This window comes from Arachis stenosperma, chromosome 2 (genome assembly GCF_014773155.1).
Source record: "Arachis stenosperma cultivar V10309 chromosome 2, arast.V10309.gnm1.PFL2, whole genome shotgun sequence".
Lineage (NCBI taxonomy): Eukaryota > Viridiplantae > Streptophyta > Magnoliopsida > Fabales > Fabaceae > Arachis > Arachis stenosperma.
Window position 1 is genome coordinate 79416531 of NC_080378.1, and position 22234 is coordinate 79438764.

The window sequence follows — 22234 nt, forward strand, 5'->3', positions numbered from 1 at the left end:
AGAGAGTAGAGTTCACACACACCATCAGTGAGGGTTTAATGCTTGATTCCATGTCCCCTGCTTTCACGAGCTGTCTTTTTACAAATTTACTTGCTTTTACTGTATGATTTGAACTAGTGGAATCTGCTTCGTGTTTTGTCTTAGAGAACTTATTTATTTTTAATCAGATAGACAAAATCATATAGTTGCATTCATGTATATAGGTTGCATTGCACTACATGAGTCTTACATGTCCCTATTCATTCATATTTATCTCCTTCGACTAAGCAAGAGGACATGCTAATGTTTAAGTGTGGGAAGGTTGATAAACCATTATTTTATAATTTATATTATGTTTAATTGAGTGGTTTTATCAAGTCTTCACCCACTTATTCATATGATTTACATATATTTACAATTCCTTCCTAAAATTGTTCTATGATTGAAAACTTGCTTCGTAAAGATCTTTTAATTGTATATTTTTATTCTCCTTTATAACATTCGATGTCGTGATCTGTGTGTTAAGTGTTTCAGGCTTCATAGGGCAGGAATGGCTTAGAGAATAGAGAGGAAGCTTGCAAAAATGGAAGGAACACAAGAAATTGAAGAGATGACCAGCGAGAAGCGACGCAGACGCATTGCTCACGCGACCACGCGAAATGGAGGAAATCGCAGTGACGCGTCGCGTGCCTGACGTGATCGCGTGGATTGGAAGCTGCATGAGTAACGCAAATGCGTGGACGACGCGCACGCGTGGAACGGAAAAACGCTGAATGACGCGCACGCGTGGACGTCGCGTACGTGACGTGGCGGAAATTGGCGAATTAAGAAATTATTAACATAAATACGTTGCAAGTATAGTCCTTAACCAGCCAAAAATCCGCTTATCAATTTAGAAGGGTTGTAACGATATTGAAATTAAAATACTGGGAGTATGAATCCCAGGTCGTCTCCCAACGAGTTGTAGAGAGATGTGCTATTTTCAAAAATGGTTGAGTTGATAAACAAGAAATTTATTTAGAGAATTTAATTAATTTTAAATAAAAGCCTTGACTGGGAGTATATTAGTTGGAAGCCCTATTCTTGTTGAAGTACTCTCAAGATTAATTAATAATTGGAAGTTGCTCTGCTTAGTTATCCCTTACTGGATAAAGGAAAGTCAAGCAAGTTGGAAAGCTGTTTCTAGTCACAAGTTCTAATCCTCTCCCTTGGGAGGGACTAGTGTCAATGATTAGAGGTTGTTCCAACAATAAACCTAATTATAATTTCTCTCTTGAGTAATTCAACTCAAGATTTCCTTTCAATCATCTCCCAATCAAGTTATGGAACTACTCACTCATCATAATTGTAAACTTCACAGAATCAATGGGGAAAATAAAAGAAGACATAATAAATAATAATGAAGGGGATTAATTGAAAATAAAAATAGTCTATATTAATAACTTGTGAAAATAATCCAATGTCAACTCTGGGGGGATTAAGAATATGGAAGAATAAATGGAAAATAAATAACAGAATATAATGACTAGTACCAGAGGTAGACTCTTCTCAAAAGCTAAAACCAAATCTTCAAAATTCTAATTATGAATTTCAAGTGAGTAAACCTAGGGGAGGAGTAAATTCAGATGTAAAAACTAAAAATTATGCGGAATGAATGTTGTTCTCTGTCTCTGCATGTTCCCTGGCTCTAATATGTGTTTCTGGGCCAAAAACTGGGTTGAAATCCGGCCCAGAAACTCTGCCAGCAACTTCTGAAATTTTGCAGATCGCGCACGTCACGCGGCCGCGTCGTCCATGCATTCGCGTCACTCGGCGTTTCTTGTACCACGCGTGCGCATCGTCCACGCATTCGCGTCATTCATGCAGCTTTCAATCCGCGCGGTTGCATCAAGCATGCGAGCGCATCACTGTTGTTTCTTCTATTTTGCGTGGTCATGTCAGCCATGCGACCGCGTGACTTCTCGCTGGTTATCTCCTCAATTCTTTGTGTTCCTTCCATTTTTGCATGCTTCCTTTCCATCCTTTAAGCCATTCTTGCCCTGTAATTCCCGAAATCACTTAACACACATATCAAGGCATCTAATGGTAATAAGAGAGGATTAAATAAAAGAAAATAAAAGCCAAAGAAGCATGTTTTCAATCATAGAGTATTTTTAGGAAGGAGTTGTAGTTACATGCAAATCATATGAATAAGTGGGCAAAGACTTGATAAAACCACACAATTAAACACAATATAAATCATAAAATAGTGGTTTATCAACCTCCTCACACTTAAACATTAGCATATCCTCATGCTAAGTTGAAGGAGATAAACATGAATGAACAGGAACATGCAAGACTCATGCAATGCAATGTAACCTATATGCATATGAATGCAACTATATGAGTTGGTCTACATGATTAAAAATAGATAAGCTCTCTAAGACAAAATATGGGGCAGATTTCACTAATTCAGAGCATATTGTAAAAGCAGATAAATTTGTAATAAGATAGCTTGTGAAAGCAGGGAATACAGGACTGAGCATTGAACCCTTACTGTTGGTGCATGTGCACTTTAATCATCTCTAGCATATGGGGTAATCACTCTATCCTTTTCTAATCATGATTTCAAAAAAAAAATTTGTTTTTCACCTAATCAATCAACAATTTTAAAATGCCAATGCAAACATCATGAGGTCTTTTCATGGTTGTAATGGGGCTAAGGTAAAGGTGAGCATACACATATGGCTAAGTGAGCTTATATATTGAATCTTTAATTAACCCAAGCTCCTACCTAACATACATATACTCTATATAATTTCAACATTCATCTTAGCTACCCAGAATTTCCTTTTCACATTCCATATTCATGTATCAGTCTTTATTTTAATTTTATCATGTGTGCATTGATTATTAAATTCTGACTTATCATTGGGGTGATTTTGTCCCCTTATTCACTAAAACAAAGAAAATATATATATATATATATATATATATATATATATATATATATATATTTTTGTATAGCTTACCAATGCACATAGATTTGTAATTTTCTTTTATGGTTCCACATGAATAGGTACCCAAATTCCCTTCATTTTATTATAATATATTTTCTATTACCCTTTATTCCCACAATTTTCCCATACTCAATTAATACACAAATTCTATCTTAAGCTAACCAAAGATTCAATTGGGATTTTTAATTGTTTTTCGCTTAAGGCTAGTAATGTGGTACAATATGGAACGAATGGGATTAAAAACAGCTCAAAGTGGTTAACAAAGGTAGTTAAAAAGGGTTGGCTTATTTGGGATACATGAGTTAAACAAACAATGGCCTCAATCATATGCATGCACATAACACATTAATTTTGGAAATATAGGATAAAATAAAATTCAGATTACAATCACAGAGAAGTAAACACACAAGAAAAAAAATGTTTATGGTTAAATAGTGTAACCATGTATTTAGGCTCAAGGTCTCATGGGTTGTGTGTTCTTTTTAGCTCAAAAATTCTATTCCAATTTCAACTTCAAACAAATTTAACATAAATATTTTGATTTAAATTAGTGAAATTTTGAAAAATATATGATCTTAAAAGAAACTTATTGTCTTTTCAATCAGGTAGAACATGCATGCGATTACCTACTAATATGCAATCTATTCTATTCTAAAGAAGAAGAAATTGGTGTTAGGGGGAAAAGAATTACCTCCAGAAGTCAGGTACTGACCGACCTCCCCACACTTAAGGCTTTGCACCGTCCTCGGTGCCATCTGTCAGGAACAATGGTGGGCTGGTGGCAGTATCTCTACAGTCAGGACCGTCATGGCTCCCTGTGCTGGTAAAGAAAGTGGAGTCCGGAGTGCCTGGGTCCTCGTCAGGTCTGTGATTGCCTGTGAGTAGCTCCTTGAGGTATTTGAAACGGCGGTGGTTACGGCGCTCTCGGAGCTTTGCTTTCTTGTCTTGTTGGTCCAACCGCTTCAGTATTTGATGCAGCAGCTGACTAGTAGATGGTGGAGGAACTGCAGCATCCTTTGTGGAGTGGCTGGTAGTGGCAATTGGTGGCTTGAGATATCTCCCATTAGGGACGTACTGATCATCCCGTGGAAGTATGGCTTTGGTGTCTCCAGCTCTGTATGAGACTTCGGCTGCTGAGACAAGATCAGAGACCAAGGCGGGGAAAGGTAGGTTGCCTGCAATTTGCACGTGTCCCATAGCATTCCAGATATATCTCGGTAAATTTAGAGGCTGGTCGGTGAGGATGCACCATAGTAGAACGGCCATGTCTGCGGTGAAGGAGGACTCATGAGTGCTCGAGAAGACGTAATGGGACATAATCTGTGCCCATACGTGAGCCTCTAAGGTAAGTGCGGAAGCCGAAATTCCCTTAGGACGGGAACAATGGTATCCGAAGATCCATTTGCTACCAGGTTGAGCGATAACTCTGAGAACAGCGTCCCAGTCAAAATTGTATGCCTGGCGCTTGAGTGCAGCTTCTTGAAAAGCGTCCAATCTTTTTGGAGCAGAGGGAAGATCTAAGGCTCGCTGAATGGCCTCTTTTGTAATGGGGACTTGCTTCTGACGTATATAAATAGACTGCAGGGTTGGCAGGTGGAAGTTGGAGTAGAATTCAACTACCCAAGAAAGATTGACCTGTCGTGGCTGTCTTTGTAGGAATCCCCAATGTCTTTGTGCAATTTGCGGCTCAACAAAGTTGGCAATTCGAGGCGGAAGGATAAGAAGGTGTTCATTGTTGTAATTCCGAGCTGCCAGAATAGGAAACATCTGCTCACAGTAGCAATTTGGAAATCGTGTAGTGTCCTTTGCTGGGAAGGCTCTTTCCTTTTCATCAATCTTTATAATCCTTTTAATTCTTTTTGTTGAGGGCTTGACTGTAGTTGAAGAAGGTTTTGCCACTAATGTTCTTTTTGTTCCTTTCCTTGCTGTGGATTTGGAGGTAGCTTTCTCTTTGCCTTTCTTGGTGGCCATCCTGAAAGGGAACGAGGAAAGTCATTAGCATACAAGGGTTATAGCAAGGAAAAGAATAGGAAGGGTGGTAATCAATGCACAGGTATGGATAATGATGTGAACACATGGTCATGACTACATGTGGCAAATCAACAATGGAAATATAGCAAGTGCATAGGAGGAAAATTGAATGCAAGGTGTTTATTGGCATGCCGACAAAGGGCACGAGTAGTATAGATCAAGCATTCAATGTCCAAATTAGATTACCAAGTCGCTCAAATTAATAAGATGTTTGTAAAAACAATTATATATAAGTAATAAAATAGAAAAGGGGTTTTGTGAAAAGCAGGCATATAGAGTAGTAGATTTAAAAGAAATCTAAAAATAGTGCAAAATGCCATATGGGCATTTTCACAAATACATAGCATGCATATTAAATAAGGTATGGAAAATACTAATTAGAACATGCAAGTGACCCCATAAAAATAAGATATAATTGTTTAAACAAATCCCAAATAATCCATAAGCAACATATAAAAATAATGACCCAAATAAAATTCCAACACCAATAGGAGGAATAGGAAAAGAAAAAGAAAACATAGTTAGGGAAAGTAGAAGAGAAAAAAAAAGAAAACATGATAAGAAAAAGAAGAATGAAAAAGTAAAGAGGAAAGAAGAGAGAAAAAAAACCTTGATAATGGTGGTGGAAGAGAGGGGGGTGGAAGAGAGAAAAAAGGGAGGGAGAAGGAAGAGGGGAGAAGGAAATAAGATTGGGGGAAAGAAAAGATAAAGTAGGCTGGCAGATTTGAATGAGTTGGACGGCACAAACGGGGCGGACGCGTGGGACACGCGGTCGCGTGGAAAGCTCTTAAGTGAGGTGACGCGGACGCGTGACGTGATTTGCGCTAGTGGCGCAAGAGCAGCTTCGCGCTCGCACAACTCTCTGTTTAATTTATGTTTTGCCAAAATTTAGGGTGGCACGGTTGCTTGGGTAACGCGATTGCATGGATGGCCATCTTGAGAAAACGGCGAAGACGCGTGGGGCATGCGTTCGCGTGGAAGGGCCTGTGCAATTAGCACAAGTGCAGCCCAGCTCCAGCACAACTTTCGGCCATACACCCTTTTTACGTCGAATCATAGGGCCACGCGTTCGCGTGGTCGACGCGGACACGTGAGGAGGCCAATTTACTAATGACGCGGTTGCGTCATCCACGTGGTCGCGTGGATCAAATTGTGCCAAAGGCACGCCTTCAGCCACATTCCGGCACAACTCTCTGTCCAATCTTCTTTATTTCCAATGCTTAAGTGACGCGGACGCGTTGGTGACGCTGGCGCATCGCGTGCGATTTCTCTCTCTCTTTTTTTTATGCAAATGCAGTATGCAGATGAGGTGCAAGATATAGGCAGTAGTACGGAGAAGAGTTATAGGTGAGGGAAGATAAGGAGAAGAAGAGGAACGATCATACCGTGGTGGGTTGTCTCCCACCTAGCACTTTGCTTTAACGTCCTTAAGTTGGATGCTTCAGTAGCTCAGTTTTCTATTGCGAGTGGATCCTCCAAGAGGAAGATATCTAACTCCTTGTTTTTCGTCACCTTCTCACCATGGTAAAGCTTTAAACGATGTCCATTAACCTTGATGAGTTCATGGCTTGAAGGGTGACTTAGGTGAAAAACTCCGAACAGCTTAGCCTTCTCGACTCTATATGGACCTTCCCACCTTGATCGCAGCTTGCCTGGCATGAGCCTCAGTCTGGAATTGTAAAGGAGGACTAAATTCCCAAGTTGGAACTCCTTCCTCTTGATGTGTTGATCATGTACAGCTTTCATTTTTTCCTTGTACAGCCTTGAATTCTCATAAGCTTCGAGGCGAAGGCTCTCCAATTCTTGCAGTTGCAACTTCCTTTCAACTCCGGCTTTCTCAAATCCCATGTTGCACTCCTTTACTGCCCAAAAAGCTTTGTGTTCCACCTCAACTAGAAGATGACAGGCTTTTCCATAGACTAAGCGAAAGGGACTCATCCCAATGGGTGTCTTGTATGCTGTTCTGTATGCCCAGAGTTCATTTTGTAGCCTGGTGCTCCAGTCTCTTCTATGAGGTTTGACTATCTTCTGTAATATGCGCTTTATCTCTCTGTTAGACACCTCAGCCTGCCCATTAGTCTGAGGATGGTAGGCTGTTGCTACTTTATGAATGATCCCATGTTTCTTCAGTAATCCTGTTAGTCTCCTGTTACAAAAATGGGTGCCTTGATCGCTCATGATTGCTCGTGGTGCTCCAAAGCGACAAATAATGTGGTTTCTAACAAAGGAAACAACAGTGTTAGCATCATCAGTACAGGTAGGAATTGCTTCCACCCATTTAGAAACATAATCTACAGCTAACAGTATATAAAGGTGGCCATTAGAATTTGGAAATGGACCCATGAAGTCAATGTCCCAAACATAAAAAATTTCACAGAAAAGCATAATTTGTTGAGGTATTTCATCCCTCTGGGATATATTACCAAACCTTTGGCATGGGGGATAAGATTTACAAAATTCAGCAGCGTCTTTAAAAAGAGTGGGCCACCAGAATCCACAGTCTAAGATTTTTCTAGCTGTTCTTTGAGGGCCAAAATGTCCTCCACTCTCAGATGAGTGACAGGCCTCTAAAATAGACTGGAATTCTAATTGAGGCACTGGTGTGCGAAATTGTGATCACTACTTTTCACAACTCAAATAATCCCTAGTAATGGCCCCAAAAACTTGGTGCTCAATACCATGGCATAAACACAACTTTGCACAACTAACCAGCAAGTGCACTGGGTCGTCCAAGTAATAAACCTTACGCGAGTAAGGGTCGATCCCACGGAGATTGTTGGTATGAAGCAAGCTATGGTCACCTTGTAAATCTTAGTCAGGCAGACTCAAATGGGTATAGTGATATACGAATAAAGCATAAAGATAAAGATAGAGGTACTTATGTAATTCATTGGTAGGAACTTCAGATAAGCGTATGAAGATGCCTTCCCTTCCGTCTCTCTGCTTTCCTACTGTCTTCATCCAATCCTTCTTACTCCTTTCCATGGCAAGCTTATGCAAGGGTTTCACCGTTGTCAGTGGCTACCTCCCATCCTCTCAGTGGAAATGTTCAACGCACCCTGTCACAGCACGGCTATCCATCTGTCAGTTCTCGATCAGGCCGGAATAGAATCCAGTGATTCTTTTGCGTCTGTCACTAACGCCCCGCCTTTAGGAGTTTGAAGCACGTCACAGTCATTCAATCATTGAATCCTACTCAGAATACCACAGACAAGGTTAGACCTTCCGGATTCTCTTGAATGCCGCCATCAGTTCTTGCCTATACCACGAAGACTCTGATCTCACGGAATGGCTGGCTCGTTTGTCAGGCGAGCACTCGGTTGTCAGGCGATCAACCATGCATCGTGTATCAGGAATCCAAGAGATATTCACCCAATCTAAGGTAGAACGGAGGTGGTTGTCAGTCACACGTTCATAGGTGAGAATGATGATGAGTGTCACGGATCATCACATTCATCAAGTTGAAGAACAAGTGATATCTTGGACAAAGAACAAGCGGAATTGAATAGAAGAACAATAGTAATTGCATTAATACTCGAGGTACAGTAGAGCTCCACACCTTAATCTATGGTGTGTAGAAACTCCACCGTTGAAAATACATAAGAACAAGGTCTAGGCATGGCCGAATGGCCAGCCTCCCAATGATCTAAGATAGCATAAAATGAAGGTAGCTACCCCGATATATCAATACAATAGTAAAAGGTCCTACTTATAGAAAACTAGTAACCTAGGGTGTACAGAGATGAGTAAATGACATAAAAATCCACTTCCGGGCCCACTTGGTGTGTGCTTGGGCTGAGCAATGAAGCAATTTCGTGTAGAGACTCTTCTTGGAGTTAAACGCCAGCTTTTATGCCAGTTTGGGCGTTTAACTCCCATTTAGGTGCCAGTTCCGGCGTTTAACGCTGGAATTTCTGAGGGTGACTTTGAACGCCGGTTTGGGCCATCAAATCTTGGGAAAAGTATGGACTCTCATATATTGCTGGAAAGCCCAGGATGTCTACTTTCCAACGCCGTTGAGAGCGCGCCAATTGGGCTTCTGTAGCTCCAGAAAATCCACTTCGAGTGCAGGGAGGTCAGAATCCAACAGCATCTGCAGTCCTTTTCAGTCTCTGAATCAGATTTTTGCTCAGGTCCCTCAATTTCAGCCAGAAAATACCTGAAATCACAGAAAAACACACAAACTCATAGTAAAGTCCAGAAAAGTGAATTTTAACTAAAAACTAATAAAAATATACTAAAAACTAAACCAAATATACTAAAAACATACTAAAAACAATGCCAAAAAGCGTACAAATTATCCGCTCATCAGGCACACACCTTCTAATTACCTGGTCAGCGCCACATCTCCATAAATATGGGTCATCCCATATATAATATTTAGACTCGCTTTTCAGCTTGTCTTTTTGGTGCTTAGTAAAGTTTGGAGGAAAAGTGCGGCTAACTAGATAATTAGCGACAGGTGCATACCAAGGGACTACTTCAGATACTGCTTGTAGGTTATCAAATGGAAAATTATCAGCTATAGGAGTGGAGTCATCTTTAATGTGCTCAAGGCGACTCAAGTGGTCTGCCACTAGATTCTGGTTACCACTCCTATCCTTTATTTCTAAATCAAATTCTTGTAGTAGCAGTATCCAACGTATAAGCCTTGGTTTGGATTCCTTTTTAGCTAATAAATACTTTAAAGCTGCGTGGTCTGAATACACTACTACCTTAGCACCAAGTAAATATGCTCAGAATTTATCCAAAGCAAAAATAATAGCAAGAAGCTCTTTTTCAGTAGTAGTGTAGTTAGACTGAGCAGTATCTAAAGTCTTAGACGCATAAGCAATGACAAAAGGATCTTTACCTTCACATTGAGCCAGCGCTGCTCCTACTGCATGGTTGGAAGCATCGCACATGATTTCGAATGGCTGGCTCCAGTCAGGTCCTCTCACAATTGGAGCTTGAGTCAGGGCGGTCTTCAGCTTATCAAATGCTTGTTTGCAATCCTCGCTGAACTCGAACTCGATATCTTTCTGCAGTAACCTGGATAGGGGAAGTTCTACCTTACTAAAGTCCTTAATGAATCTTCGGTAAAAACCTGCTTGGCTAAGGAACGAACGGACTTTCCTCACAGAGGAGGGGTAAGGCAAACTAGAAATAACATCCACCTTTGCTGGATCTACAGAAATGCCAGTATTAGACACAACATGTCCTAGTACAATTCCTTGTCTTACCATAAAATGACATTTTTCAAAATTCAATACAAGGTTTGTACTGACACATCTCTCTAGTACTCTAGATAAACTATCCAAGCAAAGGCTAAAGGAATCACCATAAACGCTAAAATCATCTATAAAAACCTCCATACAGTCCTCAAGAAGGTCAAAGAAAAGACTCATTATGCACCTTTGGAAAGTAGCTGGTGCATTGCACAAGCCAAAGGGCATTCTCTTATAGGCATAAGTCCCAAAAGGTCATGTAAAAGTAGTATTTTCCTGATCTTCAGGGGCTATATGAATCTGGAAGTAGCCTGTGTAACCATCTAAAAAGCAATAATGTGATTTACCTGACAGGCGATCCAGCATTTGATCAATGAATGGAAGAGGGTAGTGATCCTTACGAGTGGCTTGGTTGAGACGCCTATAATCAATGCAGACCCTCCAGGCGTTCTGTACTCTGGTTGTGATGAGCTCTCCATGCTCATTCTTCACTGTAGTGACTCCAGACTTCTTGGGCACCACTTGTACTGGGCTCACCCATTCAATGTCTGAGATGGGGTAGACAATATCTGCCTCTAATAGTCTGGTCACTTCCTTCTTGACAACCTCTAAGATAGTGGGGTTCAGTCTTCTTTGGGGTTGACGAACGGGTCTTGCTCCTTCTTCTAAAAATATTCTGTGCTCACAAACTTGAGGGTCGATGCCTACTATGTCTGCCAAACTCCACCCAATTGCTTTCTTGTGCCTCCTCAGCACACTAAGTAATTGCTCTTCCTGTTGAGAAGTGAGGTCACGTGCAATGATAACTGGAAACTTCTGCTTGTCCTCAAGGTAAGCATATTTGAGGTGTGGAGGGAGGGGTTTCAATTCTAACTTCTGTTCATGGTCAGGCTCTGGATTGTCTGGAGCTGGTGGCAGTGGTAGATTACTTTCATTGTCCTTAGAATTTCCAACACTCGGACCTTGTCCTATGTACTTCTTTTCAAACTCCTCCTGGTGAACTTCAGCTATGGTCTCATCTATGATGTCACACTGGAAGATAGAATGATCTTCTGGAGGATGCTTCATAACTCCATTCAGATTGAAGCTTACTACTCGGCCGTCTATTTCAAAAGAGTATGTTCCTGCAAAAGCATCTAATTTGAACTTCGAGGTCTTCAAGAAAGGTCTTCCGAGTAGGATTGATGATGGCTTTTCCGAGTCATTTTGGGGTATCTCCAGGATGTAAAAATCAATGGGGAATGTGAGACCTTTAATACCCACTAATACATCTTCAGCAACTCTAGCCATTATAATAATACTTTTATTTGCTAACACAAAACGAGCTGCCGACCTTTTTAAGGGAAACATCATATACAGATAAAGGCATTATACTAACACATGCTCCTAAATCACACATGCAGTCAGAAAATATCACACCTCCAATGGTACAATTAACCATGCATGGACCTGGGTCACTACATTTTTCAGGTATATGTCCCATTAAAGCAGATATAGAACTACCTAAAGGAATAGTTTCTAATTCATTAATTTTGTCTTTATGTATGCATAAATCCTTTAGAAACTTTGCGTATTTAGGTACCTGTTGAATAACATAAAAAAGGGGAACAGTTACCTCAGCCTTTTTGAATATTTCTACCATTTTGGGATCAGGTTCCAACTGCTTTCTGGGCTTCCTTGCAAGTTGTGGAAATGGAATAGGAATGGCGTTTCCTACAGTGTCTGCGCCCCTTGGTGCTTCTTCCTGTGATCTAGCATCTTCTTCCTGAGCCATGTTCTGTATATCCTTTTCTTCCTCAACATCTTCTATTTCCACTACCTCTTCAGCTGAGGCGTGTTCAGGTAGGTTTGGCTCTTCCTGATTCCTCTCTTGCAATGTGGTTCCGGACCTTAGGGTGATGGCATTAATGCCACCCTTTGGATTGGGTAATGGTTGAGAGGGGAGTCCCCCAGAGCTTGAGGACTGGTTGTTGGAGCTGTTCATTGATCCAATCTATGAGACAAGGGCTTGCAAAGTAGAATTCAGAGTAGAAGTGAGGTTGTTTTCCATGGCCTGTTGTCTCCGATCAATAGATTGTAGTAACTCATCATTAGGAGATGAAGAGGGATAAGTGATATGAGAGGTCTGCTGAGATGCTTGAGGCTGTCTTAAATGAGGTGCTCTGTAGGCCTGATTCTGATTCTGCTGCCTGAAGTTGTTATTGTTATTCCACCTCTGATTTCCATTGTTATCTCTGCCTCCTCTGTTATGATTGTCCCTCCAACCCTGGTTAGAATTATCTCTCCAGCCTTGGTTAGAGTTATCCTGCCATCCATGGTTATAGCTGCCACCTTGATTGTACCCTTGATTGGGGCGGTCATAGAAGTTATGAGTGGCTGCTACAGTGTGGTCTTCCGGTTGGAGTTGCAGACACTCATCAGTGTAATGACTGTAATCTGCACAGTTTCCACATACTCTTTGGGGAACCAACTGCTGGCTGTGCTGTAATGGAGAAGGCTGAACTTGCTAAGGCTATTGTTGACTTAGCTGCATCTGCTTCGGCAAGTTAGTCATTTCACATAAGCTCTGAGCTATAGCAGCAGTCTCTTTGCTAGTGGATACCTATGCAACAGCTCTTGACCGAATTTGTTTCTGCCTGTGATTCCTAGTAGATTCGGCTAAGTCGCTGATCAATTGCCATGCTTCTTCCGTAGTCTTGTACTTTTTCATAGACCCATTGCTAGCACCTTCCAATGTGGTCCTATCTTGAGATTTCATGCCCTGTGTAAAGTAGCCGAGTAACACTATCTTGTCAATCATATGGTGTGAACATGCTTCTAGAAGATTATTGAAGCGTTCCAAGTATTCATAGAGTTTCAGATTCATCCTGAACGATCATGGACATGTCTTTTCTCAGTTTATCGGCAACCTCAGCTGGAAAGAATTTCTCGAAAAATTCTCTTCTAAGCGTATCCCAGTTGGAAACAGTCGTTATGGGTTGAGTGTAGTACCACTCTCTTGCCTTTCCCTCAAGAGAGAATGGGAAGGCTTTTAACAGAATGGAGATTTCATCAGTGCCATCACGCTTAACAGTAGAACAGGCAGTCTGAAAATCCCTAAGGTGCTTGATAGGCTCTTGAGCAGGTAAGCCATGAAACTTGGGCATCAAGTTGAGTAGCGAAGACTTTATTTCGAAATCCACAGCCACTATTGGGTGGTGTGCCTGGAATGGTTGTAGTGTAAAATCAGGGGCTCCTTCCTCCTGGATAGTGACTCTCCTAGGTGCTGCCATGTCACCTGCATGTAAATCAATTGGATCAGTAGAGAGGGAGCTTGTTTCTTCCTTAGATCACATTTCAGGTTCGTCCTCAGAGAGGACTCGCCGACGTCGAGCTTGCCTTATACATGAAATAGTTCTTTCAATCTCAGGGTCAAATACTAGCAAGCTTGGATCAAGAAGTGAACGCATCATTTAACGAAAGAAACGTGTAGCTCATAGTAACAAAATAAAAAGAAAAAAATTGCAATTAAATAAATGCCAATCAATAAATTAGCACACTGTTACAACTCCCTGGCAACGGCACCAAAAATTGATGTGGCGAAAATTGGCGAGTTAAGAAATTATTAACAGAAATACGTTGCAAGTACAGTCCTTAACCAGCCGAAAATCTGCTTATCAATTTAGAAGGGTTGTCACAATATTGAAATTAAAATACTGGGAGTATGAATCCCAGGTCGTCTCCCAACGAGTTGCAGAGAGATGTGCTATTTTATCAATCAGGTGTTTTCAAAAATGGTTAAGTTGATAAACAATAAATTTATTTAGAGAATTGAATTAATTTTAAATAAAAGCCTTGACTGGGAGTAGATTAGTTGGAAGCCCTATTCTTGTTATTAATAATTGGAAGTTGCTCTGCTTAGTTATCCCTTACTGGATAAAGGAAAGTCAAGCAAGTTGGAAAGTTGTTTCTAGTCATAAGTTCTAATCCTCTCCCTTGGGAGGGACTAGTGTCAATGATTAGAGCTTGATCCAACAATAAACCCAATTATAATTTCTCTCTTGAGTAATTCAACTCAAGGTTTCCTTTCAATCATCTCCCAATCAAGTTATGGAACTACTCACTCATCATAATTATAAACTTCACAGAATCAATGGGGAAAATAAAAGAAGACATAATAAATAATAATGAAGGGGATTAATTGAAAATAAAAATAGTCTATATTAATAACTTGTGAAAATAATCCAATGTCAACTCTGGGGGGACTAAGAATATGGAAGAATAAATGAAAGTAAATAATAGAATATAATGACTAGTACCGGAGGTAGACTCTTCTCAAAAGCTAAAACCAAATCTTCAAAATTCTAATTATGAATGTTCAAGTGAGTAAACCTAGGGGAGGAGTAAATTCAGATCTAAAAACTAAAAATTATGCGGAATGAATGTTGTTCTCTGTCTCTGCATGTTCCCTGGCTCTAATCTGTGTTTCTAGGCCGAAAACTGGGTTGAAATTTGGCCCAGAAACTCTGTCAGCGACTTCTGAAATTCTGCAGATCGCACACGTCACGCGGCCACGTCGTCCACGCGTTCGCGTCACTCGGCGTTTCTCGTACCATGCGTGTGCGTCGTCCACGCATTCGCGTCGTTCATGCAGCTTCCAATCCGCGAGGTTGCGTCAGGCACGTGAGCGCGTCACTGTTGTTTCTTCCATTTCGCGCGGTCGCATTAGCCATGCGACCGCATGACTTCTCGCTGGTTATCTCCTCAATTCTGTGTTCCTTCCATTTTTGCATGCTTCCTTTCCATCCTTTAAGCCATTCTTGCACTGTAATTTCCGAAATCACTTAACACACATATCAAGGCATCTAATGGTAATAAGAGAGGATTAAATAAAAGAAAATAAAAGCCAAAGAAGCATGTTTTCAATCATAGAGTATTTTTAGGAAGGAGTTGTAGTTACATGCAAATCATATGAATAAGTGGGCAAAGATGATGAGCGGATAATTTATACGCTTTTTGGCATTGTTTTTATATAGTTTTTAGTAAGTTTAAGCTACATTTAGGGATATTTTCATTAGTTTTTATGTTAAATTCACATTTCTGGACTTTACTATGAGTTTGTGTGTTTTTCTGTGATTTCAGGTAAATTCTGATTGAAATTGAGGGATTTGAGCAAAACTCTGAAAGAGGCTGACAAAAGGACTGCTGATGCTGTTGGATTCTGACCTCCCTGCACTCGAAATGGATTTTCTGGAGCTACAGAACTCCAAATGGCGCGCTCTCAACGGCGTTGGAAAGTAGACATCCAGGGCTTTCCAGCAATATATAATAGTCCATGCTTTATTCGAAGAATGACGACGTAACTAAGCGTTAAACGCCAAGTTCATGCTGCTGTCTGGAGTAAAACGCCAGAAAAACGTCATGATCCGGAGTCAAACGCCCAAAACACGTCATAACCTGAAGTTTGACGCCAAGAAATGCCTCTACACGTGGATTGATCAAGCTCAGCCCAAACACACACCAAGTGGGCCCCGGAAGTGAATTTATGCATCAATTACTTACTTATGTAAACCCTAGTAGCTAGTCTAGTATATATAGGACCTCTTACTATTTTATTAGACATCCGGGGTTGTATTCTTCTATCCTGTGATCACGTTTAGGGGGCTGGCCATTCGGCCATGCCTGGACCTCTTGCTTATGTATTTTCAACAGTGGAGTTTCTGCACACCATAGATTAAGGGTGTGGAGCTCTGCTGTACCTCAAAGATTAATGAAGTTCTATTGTCTTTTATTCAATTCCTCTTTTATTCTTATTCCAAGATATTCATTCGTACCCAAGAACATGATGAATGTGATGAGTTAATAACCCTCATTATTATTCTCACTTATGAGCGCGCGTGATTGACAACCACTTCCGTTCTACATGCAACACAGGCTTGAATGTGTATCTCTTAGATTCCCCAACAGAATCTTCGTGGTATAAGCTAGATAGATGGCGGCATTTATCTGGATCCGGAAAGTCCAACCTTGTCTGTGGTGTTCCGAGTAGGATCCTAGGAATCCGGAAAGTCTCATCTTGTCTGTGGTATTCCGAGTAGGATTCCGTTCATGAATGACTGTGACGTGCTTCAAACTTTAACCTGCTGGGCGTTAGTGACAAACGCAAAAGAGGGATTCTATTCCAGTAGGAGCGGGAACCAACCGGTGATTGGCCGTACTGTGACAGAGTGCGTGCATTAGCTTTCACTGCGAGGATGGGATGTAGCTATCAACCATGGGTGATGCCTCCAGACTGGTTAGCTGTGCGAGTGACAGCCGCACAGGTTATTTCCCCGAGAGGAATGAAAGTAGCCACAGCTGATAGTGAACCCCTATACAAAGCTTGCCATGGAAAGGAGTAAGAAGGATTGAGTAGAAGCAGTGGGAGAGCAGGCGTCCGAGAGCTCTACAGCATCTCCATTCCGCTTATCTGAAATTCCTACCAATGAATCTACATAAGTATTCTATCCTTTTTATTATTCCTTTTATTTATTATTTAATCCAATAAAATATCATGTTTAAATTCGCCTGACTGAGATTTGCAAGGTGACCATAGCTTGCTTCATACCAACAATCTCTGTGGATTCGACCCTTACTCACGTAAGGTTATTACTTGGACGACCCAGTACACTTGCTGGTTAGTTGAACGGAGTTGTGAAGAAAATAACCAGTGCCAATTTCTAAAATCCAATTACAATGAATAAGAATCACAATTTCGTCCACCAAGTTTTTGGCGCCGTTGCCGGGGATTGTTCGAGTATGGACAACTGACGGTTCATCTTGTTGCTCAGATTAGGTACTTTTCTTTTCAAAAATCTTTTTCAAAAAATTTTTCTTTTATTTTTCGTTTTTCAAAACTTTATTTTCGAAAATAATTAATAAAAATAAAAAAAAATTAGAAAATAAAAAAAATCAAAAATATTTTGTGTTTCTTGTTTAAGTCTTGAGTCAATTTTTAAGTTTGGTGTTAATTGCATGCTTTAAAAATTTTTCTTGCATTTTTCGAAAATCCCATGCATTCATAGTGTTCTTCATGATCTTCAAGTTGTTCTTGATAAGTCTTCTTGTTTGATCTTGATGTTTTCTTGTTTTGTGTCTTTTCTTGTTTTTCATGTGCATTTTTGCATTCATATTTTTCATGCATTAAAGATTTCTAAGTTTGGTGTCTTGCATGATTTCTTTGCATTAAAAATTTTTCAAAATTATGTTCTTGATGTTCATCATGATCTTCAAAGTGTTCTTGGTGTTCATCTTGACATTCATCGCATTCTTGCATGCATTCATTGTTTTGATCTAAAAATTTCATGCATTGAGTATTTTTGTTGTTTTTCTCTCTCATAATTAAAAATTCAAAAATCAAAAAAATATCTTTTCCTTATTTCCCTCCAAAATTTTCGAAATTTTGGGATTGACTTGGTCAAAAATTTTCAAAATTAGTTGTTTCTTAAAAGTCAAGTCAAAATTTCAATTTAAAAATCTTATCTTTTCAAAAATCTTTTTCAAAATCATATCTTTTTCAATTTTTTTTATTATTTTCGAAAATTTCAAAAAATTTTTTCAAATTATTTTCAAAATCTTTTTCTTATCTTTATATGTAATTTTCGAAAATTCACTGATAATTAATGTGATTGGTTCAAAAATTTGAAGTTTGTTACTTTCTTGTTAAGAAAGGTTCAATTTTTAAGTTCTAGAATCTTATCTTGTAGTTTCTTGTTAGTGAAGTAAATAATTTCAAAAATTTTTAAATTAAATCTTTTTTTTATCTTTTATTTTATCTTTTTCAAAAATTTTATCATTTTTCAAAATTTTGATTTTAAAATATCTTATCTAACTTCCTATCTTCTTATCTTTTTCAAAATTTGATTTCAAATCTTTTTCAATCAACTAACTAACTTTTTGTTTGTTTCTTATCTTTTTCAAAACCACCTAACTACTTCTCTCTCTTCTATTTTCGAAAATATCTCCCTCCTTTTTCAAAAATTCTTTTTAATTAATTAATTGTTTCATGTTTTAATTTTAATTACTATTATCTTTAATTTTCGAAAATCACTAACTTCTTTTTCAAAATTATTTTCGAATTCTCTCTTCTCTTTTCTTCTTCTATTTTAATTATTTAATTACTAACACCTCTCTTCACCCCCTTCTTTTTCTACTAACATAAAGGAATCTCTATACTGTGACATAGAAGATTCCTCTTTCTATTCTTGTTTTCTTCTCTTTCATATGAGCAGGAACAGGGATAAAGGCACTCTTGTTGAAATTGATCCAGAACCTGAAAGGACTCTGAAGAGAAAATTAAAAGAAGCTAAATTACAACAATCCAGAAACAACCTTTCAGAAACATTAGCACAAGAGGTGATGGCCGAAAATAATAATAATAATGCAAGGAGAATGCTTGGTGACTTTACAAAGCCAATGTCCAAATTTGATGGAAGAAGCATCTCCATTCCTGCCATTGGAGCCAATAACTTTGAGCTTAAGCCTCAACTAGTTGCTTTAATGCAACAAAACTGCAAGTTTTATGGACTTCCATCTGAAGATCCTTACCAGTTTTTAACTGAGTTCTTGCAGATCTGTGACACTGTAAAGACAAATGGAGTTAATCCTGAAGTCTACAGACTCTTGCTTTTCCCTTTTGCTGTAAGAGACAGAGCTAGAGTATGGTTGGATTCACAACCCAAGGATAGCCTGGACTCATGGGATAAGCTGGTCACTGCCTTCTTGGATAAGTTCTTTCCTCCTCAAAAGCTGAGCAAGCTGAGAGTGGATGTTCAAACCTTCAAACAAAAAGATGGTGAATCCCTCTATGAAGCTTGGGAAAGATACAAGCAGCTGACCAAGAGATGTCCATCTGACATGTTTTCAGAATGGACCATATTAGATATATTCTATTATGGTCTCTCTGAATTTTCGAAAATGTCATTGGACCATTCTGCAGGTGGATCTATTCACCTGAAGAAAACGCCTGAAGAGGCTCAAGAACTCATTGACATGGTTGCAAACAACCAGTTTATGTACACCTCTGAGAGGAATTCCGTGAATAATGGGGTACCTCAGAAGAAAGGAGTTCTTGAAATTGATGCTCTGAATGCCATATTGGCTCAGAACAAAGTGTTGACTCAACAGGTCAACATGATCTCTCAAAATCTGAATGGATTGCAACATGCATCCAACAGTACTAGAGAGGCAGCTTCTGAAGAAGCTTATGATCCTGAGAACCCTGCCATGGCAGAGGTTAATTACTTAGGTGAACCTTATGGAAACACCTATAACTCATCATGGAGAAATCATCCAAATTTCTCATGGAAGGATCAACAAAAACCTCAACAAGGTTTTAACAATGGTGGACGCAATAGGCTGAATAATAGTAAGCCATATCCATCATCTTCTCAGCAACAGACAGAGAACTCTGAACAAAATAATTCTAATTTAGCTAATATTGTCTCTGATCTGTCAAAAGCCACCTTCAGTTTCATGAATGAAACAAGATCCTCCATTAGAAATTTGGAAGCACAAGTAGGCCAGCTGAGTAAGAAAGTCATTGACACTCCTCCCAGTACTCTCCCAAGTAATACAGAAGAAAATCCAAAAGGAGAATGCAAGGCCATTAATTTAATCAAAGTGGCCGAATGCACCAAGGAGGAGGAGGACGAAAATCCCAGTGAGGAAGACCTTCTGGGACGTCCCTCAAGCAAGAAGGAGTTTCCTATTAAGGATCCTGAAGAATCTGAGGCTCATCTAGAGACCATAGAAATTCCTTTAATTCTCCTTCTGCCATTCATGAGCTCTGAAGAATATTCATCCTCTGAAGAGAATGAAGATGTGACTGGAGAGCAAGTTGCTCAATACTTAGGAGCTATCATGAAGCTGAATGCCAAGCTGTTTGGTAATGAGACTTGGGAAAGTGAGCCTCCCTTGCTCATTAGTAAACTAGATACTTGGATTCAGAGAACTCTACCTCAAAAGAAACAAGATCCTGGCAAGTTCTTAATACCTTGCACCATTGGCACCATGAGCTTTGAAAAAGCTCTATGTGATCTTGGGTCAGGAATAAATCTTATGCCACTCTCTGAAATGGAGAAGCTGAGAATCATTGAGGTACAACCTGCCTTGTTCTCATTACAACTGGCAGACAAGTCAGTGAGACAAGCTTATGGGTTAGTAGAGGACGTGCTAGTAAAGGTTGAAGGCCTTTACATCCCTACTGATTTCATAATCCTAGACACTAGGAAGGAAGATGATGAATGCATCATCCTAGGAAGACCTTTCCTAGCCACAGCAGGAGCTGTGATAGATGTCAACAGAGGTGAATTAGTCCTTCAATTGAATGGAGAATATCTTGTGTTTCAAGCACATGGCTATCCCTCTGTGACAAAAGAGAGCAAGCATGAAGAGCTTCTCTCAGTTCAGAGTCAAGAAGAGCCCACACAGTCAAACTCTAAGTTTGGTGTTGTGAGGCCACAACCAAACTCTAAGTTTGGTGTCCAAACCCCATATCCAAACTCTAAGTTTGGTGTTGGGAATACCACACTTAAGTTGACCTGATCACCTTGTGGCTCCATGAGAGCCACTGTCAAGCTATTGACATTAAAGAAGCGCTTGTTGGGAGGCAACCCAATTTTATTTATCTAATTTTATTTTATTTTATTTTGGTGTTATTTTTGTGTTGAATTAGGTACATGATCATGAGGAGTCACGAAAAAAATCAAAAAAATTAAAAACAGAGACAAAAACAGAAGAAAAAATTTTTCACCCTGGAGGACGCACGGGCTGGCGTTCAACGCCCAGAAGGAGCATCTTTCTGGCGTTCAACGCCAGAACAGAGCATCTTTCTGGCGTTGAACGCCCAAACAAGCAACAACCCGGCGTTAAACGCCAGGTTGCGCACACAGAGGACAATCTGGCGCTGAACGCCAGAAACAAGCATGAAACTGGCGTTCAACGCCAGAAACATGTATAACATGGGCGTTTAACGCCCAGAACATGCACCAATGGGCGTTTGAACGCCAGAATGGAGCATGAAGGCAATTTACACGCCTATAGGGTGAAGGAATGGTATTTCTTTCACCTCAGGATCTGTGGACCCCACAGGACTCCTACCTCAGGATCTGTGGACCCCACAGGATCCCCACCTACCTTTTCTTTTAATCCTATTCCACTCTCCCAATCCAAATCTCATTCCCAATGTCACCCTTCCCAAAAACCTTCACCAATCACCTCAACTCCTCTTCCCAATTACCCCATTCACCATTCACATCAACCTCCTTTTCCCCATAAACCCCACCTACCTCCATAAAATTCAAATTAAATTTCCCACCCATTCCCACCCAACTTGGCCGAACCTTTACCCTTCTTTTCTTTTACATTTTCACACAACACAAACCCACATTCTCCCACATAGCCGAACCCTCTCTTCTCCCTCTCTACCATATTTTCTTCTTCTTCTTCTACTCTTCTTTTCTTTTCTTGCTCGAGGACGAGCAAATTTTAAGTTTGGTGTGGTAAAAAGCCTAAAGCTTTTTGATTTTCATTCACCATCAATGGCACCGAAGACCGGAGTTTCCTCAAGAAAAGGAAAAGGGAAAGCAAAAGCTTCTTCCTCCGAGTCATGGGAGAAGGAGAGATTCATCTCCAAGAGCCATCAAGACCACTTCTATGATGTTGTGGCAAAGAAGAAAGTGATCCCTGAGGTCCCTTTCAAGCTCAAAAAGAATGAGTATCCGGAGATCCGACATGAAATTCAAAGAAGAGGTTGGGAAGTCTTAGCCAACCCCATGCAACAAGTCGGAATTCTCATGGTTCAAGAGTTCTATGCCAATGCATGGATCACTAGGAACCATGACCAAAGTATGAACCCAAGCCCAAAGAATTATCTCACAATGGTTAGGGGGAAATACTTGGATTTCAGTCCGGAAAATGTGAGGTTGGCGTTTCACCTACCCATGATGCAAGGTGATGAACGCCCCTACACAAGAAGGGTCAACTTTAACCAAAGGTTGG